The sequence below is a fragment of the Cotesia glomerata genome, linkage group LG5 (assembly GCF_020080835.1).
Source record: "Cotesia glomerata isolate CgM1 linkage group LG5, MPM_Cglom_v2.3, whole genome shotgun sequence".
Classification (NCBI taxonomy): domain Eukaryota; kingdom Metazoa; phylum Arthropoda; class Insecta; order Hymenoptera; family Braconidae; genus Cotesia; species Cotesia glomerata.
In genome coordinates, this window is record NC_058162.1 from 14817605 (window position 1) to 14823929 (window position 6325).

Consider the following 6325-nt stretch of genomic DNA (forward strand, 5'->3'; position numbering starts at 1 on the left):
TATAATCATTGAAAAATATTGGTGCGTGCCGGAATCGAACCCTGGTCCCACTCTTTCGAAATGCAGGTACCGAGCCGATTAGGCTATTGCCAACCTTTTTTATCAGGTATATTTTAAATTATTAATATTTGTGAATTTAGTTATATTGTAAAATAGTTATATGAAAGAAAAAGTTAACTTCAATCACTGTGTATTAATTGTAATTATTGTAAATTAACTAATGATAATAATTTTGGATTTAAACAATATATGTATTAAAATTATTCAACTACATCAATTATTCAAACAAACCTATCATTTTCAATAAATTAAAACTCGGAAGTTCCCGGTCTATTAGTCTAACACGCTAGGGCCGAATACTTAAACACATTAAATATTTTAAATATAAAATTAATTAATTACCCTAAAATAATTTTTTTTACATAACAAAATAGTGTTCTATAAAACTTCCATTAACAGCGATTTATTTGAGCTCGGAGAGCTCAAAATAACACAAAAAATTATATTTTTGAGCTCGAAGAGCTTAAAAAATAAGTGAATTGTTGAGCACTTAGGTATGGAGGTAGCGGGAAGTTGCAGGGATGGCCTTTAGGTTCAACCGTTTTCCTAATTTTTTTTAGATTTCTCAAAATCTACCGGTTTGCATCGGTCCAAATGATATTCAAAATCTAAGTTCGGTCAAGCCCTTTCAAATAGCGTCAACCGCGATAAAATCGGTCAAGCCGTTCAAAAGGTATAAGAGGGTCATAACACACACACACACACACACACACACACACACACACACACACACACACACACACACACACACACACACACACACACACACACACACATACATTCATACATACATACATACATACATACATACATACATACACATACTGACATCATCGCGAAAACATTCACGGAAGGTTCCTAGTACCTCAAAACGTCAAGATCTGATGAGAACTCGATTTTCGAAAAGCGGGGTATAACCAATAACTTCCCAATTTTTGAAAATTTTTAATTTTCTTAGCGGGAAGTTAAAAAAAAATTATATTTATTTAAAACAAAATATACTCTATTGATATAAGAAACAACATAAAACTTAAACTTTCTAATTTGGACAGTTTTCACTATTTAAATTACCAATTAATTAAATATTTAAAATAATCTAAATTACATTTACATTCGCGCCTTGTGGCAGGTAGTGTCACCTGCTGGATGAATCTGGAGGTATCACAGTTTCTATGTTTAGGGATTTGCGATCAGCCTCACGGATAGACAACAATATAGTAGCTTGTAGCTTGTATTGTTATGCTTCCATCTAGTGGATGTTATTTTTATTTATTGAAAACTTTACTTAGAGCCGTATTCATAGTCCGGTCTTAAGTTTGTACTTAAGCCTGTCTTCATGAAGACGGCCTTATCGGCTGTAAGTTATGATGTTTTCAGAGTCATTCTTTAAGATAAACTTGAGTAAGTAAAAAGTTTTAAGCAGGATCTTATTTTCAGTAAGATAAGCTTTAGTAAGACCCAACTTAAGACCAAGTCAACGCGTGTTCGTCAATTTCCGTGAAAATTCTTATGTTTCCAACAATCTCATTGGTTGAAAAGTACTTAAATTTTGACAATGAAGTTTTTTATTCAAAATTGTAAACAGATGTACAAATGTACCTTAGAAAATTGTAAGCCTCAAATTCAAGCCTCTAATTCAACTAGAAAATTATTACCGCAAGATCAGAAGAAAATATGTCAAAAAAAGGAAAAAGTACTAATTTTACCGCTGTAGAAAAAAAATATTTTCTACAAATTTTAAAAATTTATGCCCAAGTAATTGAAAATAAAAAGAGTGATGCTGCTACATTAAGTGAAAAAAAAGAAGCATGGGATTTCATCGCAACCGACTTTAATTCATCTAGTATAATTACTGAAAAGGTAAAATTAAATTTTTAATATGACTCTAAAATTAACAGCCACTTGATCAGTTTTTAATTAAATTTTACAAATAAATTAGTTTTAGAAAGTTTTTCTTGAAAATTGGACTTGTAGTTTTTCAAATTTTCTACATCCCAAGCGTCACAAAAAAAAATGTTAACTTTTTGGTAGATTTCACTCAACAAGAAGTTAAAAAATTAATAATTGTCAACTTAAATTTAACAAAACATTAACAAAAAAAAATTTGTGCCGCTTGGGATGTGAAATTTTTTCGTTAACTGCGTTTTATTTTGATTTTTTCAAAGAGAAACAATTAAAAATTGTTAGTTATCTGTTAATTTCATCTTTATTTTTTTAATACATAGTATGCCGAATTTATAATAATTTTTAAAAATATTGCAGCGAAACGCAGATCAACTCAAAAAACTTTGGTCAAATCTAAAAACAAAACAACAGAATGCGCTGACAACCGAAAAGCAACATCGCCTTGCAACTGGGGTCGGTCCATCAATTCCAGATTCTGAAGTTGATCCTGATATTGCACTTATTGCCCCAAACTTAATTAAAACTGCACCGATTTTATTTTCTTCAAATATGTCTGAAGAAGAAGTTACTAGGACGTTTTCATCTTTTTTTCCTTCTGTAATTATTTTATTTTTAAAACTACCAAGATATTTGCTGTTCTGACTTTCTTATATATTGGTTAATCGTTAACTATTAATGAAATGATAAGAAATATTTTTTATCTAGCTAAGTGTAATGCTGTTGACTCAATGGAATGTGAAGAATACATAAGCCTTGAACAACTATTCCCAGAAGATGAGAATGATAGCAATGATGATGAAGAATTACCACGTGAACCCTCATCGTCTATTGTTACTAAAAAATCGTTGGTAGAAATAGTTTTATTAGCCATAATACTTAAAATATATATTTTAATTAATATTTTTAAAATCATCTTAGCTCAACAATCTAGGAAAAGAACTAAAGGAAGAAAAAATCCACCCAATGAAGACGAGAAATTCTATAGAAGCGAAAGGTTAAGAAAATAATAAAGCAAGAAGAGAAATTATTTCAACTGAAATGTCAACATGAAGAAGAGATACATAATCTAACAATAGAACACCTGAAACAAAAATATAAATTAGAGATTCGTGCAGCAGCCGCTGCAGCTGAACTAAGTGAGTTAAATTTATTAAGACAACAAAATAAGAATTACGGGCATGATTGACATGATTTTTTCTGGATGTTTCTAGTTTATTATTAATTTTTATAATAAATAGCATAGAAATGTAAAGATAAAAATTTATCGTTAGTTTGAAAGATTTTATAAGGTGATAGCAATTTTTAAAATACAAATAATTTTATACTGTACGTTAAAAAAACTTTTTAAGTACCAAGGGCTAACAGTATTTTAATTTTAAAGTGCATTTGAATGCAATTTTTAACTATATTAGAGTGTTAAGCCCGTGACTTTTTATTAAAGCATGTATTAAATTTTTATATTAAATAAATTACTTTTTAATGTAATCAAACCAAAAATGTCAAGGTTGAAAATAAAAATAGTTTTTTAATAAAAAATTTTGTTTTTTATTAAAACACGTTCAAAAACTTTTCTTATAGATATATTTTTGAAAAAGTAATTACAAATGATATCTATTTAACGAAAGTTTAAATTTTTATAGAATCCATTATATTTACAATTCTGAATTCATTACATTTACAGTTCGGAATTCAACTGAGATAAAATTGTGACTTTAATTTATGATTACAAATTATCAAGAATACGTATACAAGTATCCCAGTTAGTTCACGTTCAGAATATCTCATGTAAATTCGAGAATTTTGAAAAATTCGACTATCATGAGCGCTACCAGGCCATTCTGGAACAATATCTCAAAATTCCATCCGTGAGCCAACAATCGCCTACGAAATAATAAAAATTATCATATTATAAGTTGTTCAGTCTGTAATGACTAGTGAAAATAAAAGAAATACTTACTTGTACATTCAGAGAAAAATAGCCCTTTCGATTTCTGTAGATTTCATTAATATTTTGAAACATTGTATGAACTAATCGGATGAGTGCAATCAATTGCTCCATCAACCCCGGGTATTCCAATTGCTCCATTACCAAATCCCAAACGTTCAAAAAGTCTCTGGTTTTCTAATTTTGCTGCTTGAGTTCGAGGCATTTTAATGTAATCATGAATTTCGCTTGCAAGTAAAACGCTCACCCGAAAAACTATTCTGGAAACTGTTGGTTGTGATACTGTCATGGTATCACCTAAAATGAGCTGTAAGAATAGTTTTATCAAAATATATATTTGTTTGAAAAATAAAAACGCTCTTTTCAGTGTTCTCTAAGTTAGCAAATAACTGTAAATAAGAAATAAATATTCTCAACTTGATTTATAATTACCTGAAAACTTGCAGTTGCATAAAATCGCAATCATAATAATTGAAAAATTGGTGGGATTGGTAATCCTCTTTTCTTGACTTTAGTTAAATTTTGTTCTATAAGAGGTAATATTCCAAATTTAACATTATCCTTGTCAAATCTACTGTAGTTCTTTCGCCCGGGAGTATTAAGATACTCGGTTTCAGCGCGGGAAAGGAATAATTTTAAATAAAAGAGTTCTATTTAGACATTATTTAATTTTGATCAAAATTATTTAGTTGGTTTCAATTTATTATTCAAGTTGACAAAATATTAAAAAGCTTCAAAATATGAAATTGAGGTTTACAATGACGTGATCTTAGCAATCTAAGCTCTCGGTGAGAAGTGTCGTTACATAGTTTTTCCGAAGAGCTTCAAACTCCGTTCTTCTCCCACCATAACTTCCATACATACATCCACTCTAAGGAATACATAAGCACACACATTTTCTACTACATATAAATGATCCTTATATACTAACATGTATTTTCTCTATATCTATATATATTTATTTCAGCCTATCGGCCTGAAAGTTAGACTTCACTAATATACACTTTTAGCAATACAGTCATTATGTTTATTTAACTATTTTTATTAATTTGACAGACCCTTTTTAAAATATATTTGGGTCATTCCATGTCAAATCGACCAATAGTTGGAATCGACCCCTTTCGATTTGGATGAATTTTGGTCATAAGTTTTCTTTTATTATAAAACGAAGTTCTGCCAAAGGAAAAAAAATAAAAAAATTTTTTCGAAAGATATGCAAATTCAAAATTTCGCGATTTTTCCAGTTTTTCAATTTTGTTTTTGCAATATCTCGAATGCTATTATAGATACAGGAATGATCTTTCTAAATTTGTCAAATTTTGAATTTTTGAAAGTCGTCGAAAATGAAGACCGCCATTAAAATTTTGGCTCAATTTTTTTTGTATGATACCTTGTAATGATCTTAAGAGATCCTGAAATTTTTGGATAGGGGTTTTTTTTTTCAAAAATATGAATTTTTGAATCTCAAAAAAAAATTTTTGAATTTCAAAAAAAAATTTTTTTTTGTTTTTTGCAACTTCTATACAAGTTAAAGTTATGCAGATATATAATATTGTAATTTTGAGTATTTCGAAATCAAATGCACGACGTGAAAATATTAAATAATAAATTAATTTCAACTTTTATTCATTTTTTAGACATAATCCAAAAGTCAGGCTTTACGCATGATATAATTATTTATTTTCTCAACGCATGATATATTTTGTCCGTTTCTTCACTTCAATTACAGTTTTTAACCTCAAATAACTCAAACAGATATTAATTTTCTATAAAAATTAGAAATGATTTCATGAAAATATCAATTTTTTTTCCTTCTTTCGAATACTTATTTACTTACGAATTTCTGCACATTCATAGTTCTCAATCTTAAATTACAAATTATTCCCATGTTAATAAGACGACAAGTGGCATCAACAACTTTAAATAAAGTAAAAAAAGGACAATTAACAAATTCTATCATGCGTTAAGGATGACTTATTTTAAGGATGCAAGATTATGTCTAAAAAATGAATAAAAGTTGAAATTAATTTATTATTTAATATTTTCACGTCGTGCATTTGATTTCGAAATACTCAAAATTACAATATTATATATCTGCATAACTTTAACTTGTATAGAAGTTGCAAAAAACAAAAAAAAATTTTTTTTTGAAATTCAAAAATTTTTTTTTGAGATTCAAAAATTCATATTTTTGAAAAAAAAAACCCCTATCCAAAAATTTCAGGATCTCTTAAGATCATTACAAGGTATCATACAAAAAAAATTGAGCCAAAATTTTAATGGCGGTCTTCATTTTCGACGACTTTCAAAAATTCAAAATTTGACAAATTTTGCATTTTTTTTAATTTTTTTCCAAAATATTTTTTTTTCAATAGCCAAGTGTCTCCTTTTAAACAAACGAAAGATCATTCCTGT

General features: G+C 28.3%; 2 long non-coding RNA genes across 4 annotated transcripts; one reads left to right on the forward strand and one right to left on the reverse strand.

Moving 5' to 3' along the window:
- Positions 1 to 1297: 1297 nt before the first annotated feature.
- On the forward strand, positions 1298 to 2960 carry LOC123264760. Of its 2 annotated transcripts, none has more exons than XR_006509420.1 (4): positions 1298 to 1920; positions 2323 to 2562; positions 2671 to 2813; positions 2884 to 2960. It is a non-coding gene; the product is annotated as an uncharacterized LOC123264760 (long non-coding RNA). The 2 variants fall into 2 exon arrangements; XR_006509419.1 differs by having other exon boundaries at positions 1300 to 1920; positions 2671 to 2809.
- A 569-nt stretch (positions 2961 to 3529) lies between these two features.
- On the reverse strand, positions 3530 to 4444 carry LOC123265016. 2 transcript variants are annotated; one of them, XR_006509478.1, is made up of 3 exons: positions 4343 to 4444; positions 3923 to 4217; positions 3530 to 3815 (listed from the first exon to the last, which is right to left on the reverse strand). It is a non-coding gene; the product is annotated as an uncharacterized LOC123265016 (long non-coding RNA). The 2 variants fall into 2 exon arrangements; XR_006509477.1 differs by having other exon boundaries at positions 3530 to 3846.
- Between the last annotated feature and the right edge of the window lie 1881 nt (positions 4445 to 6325).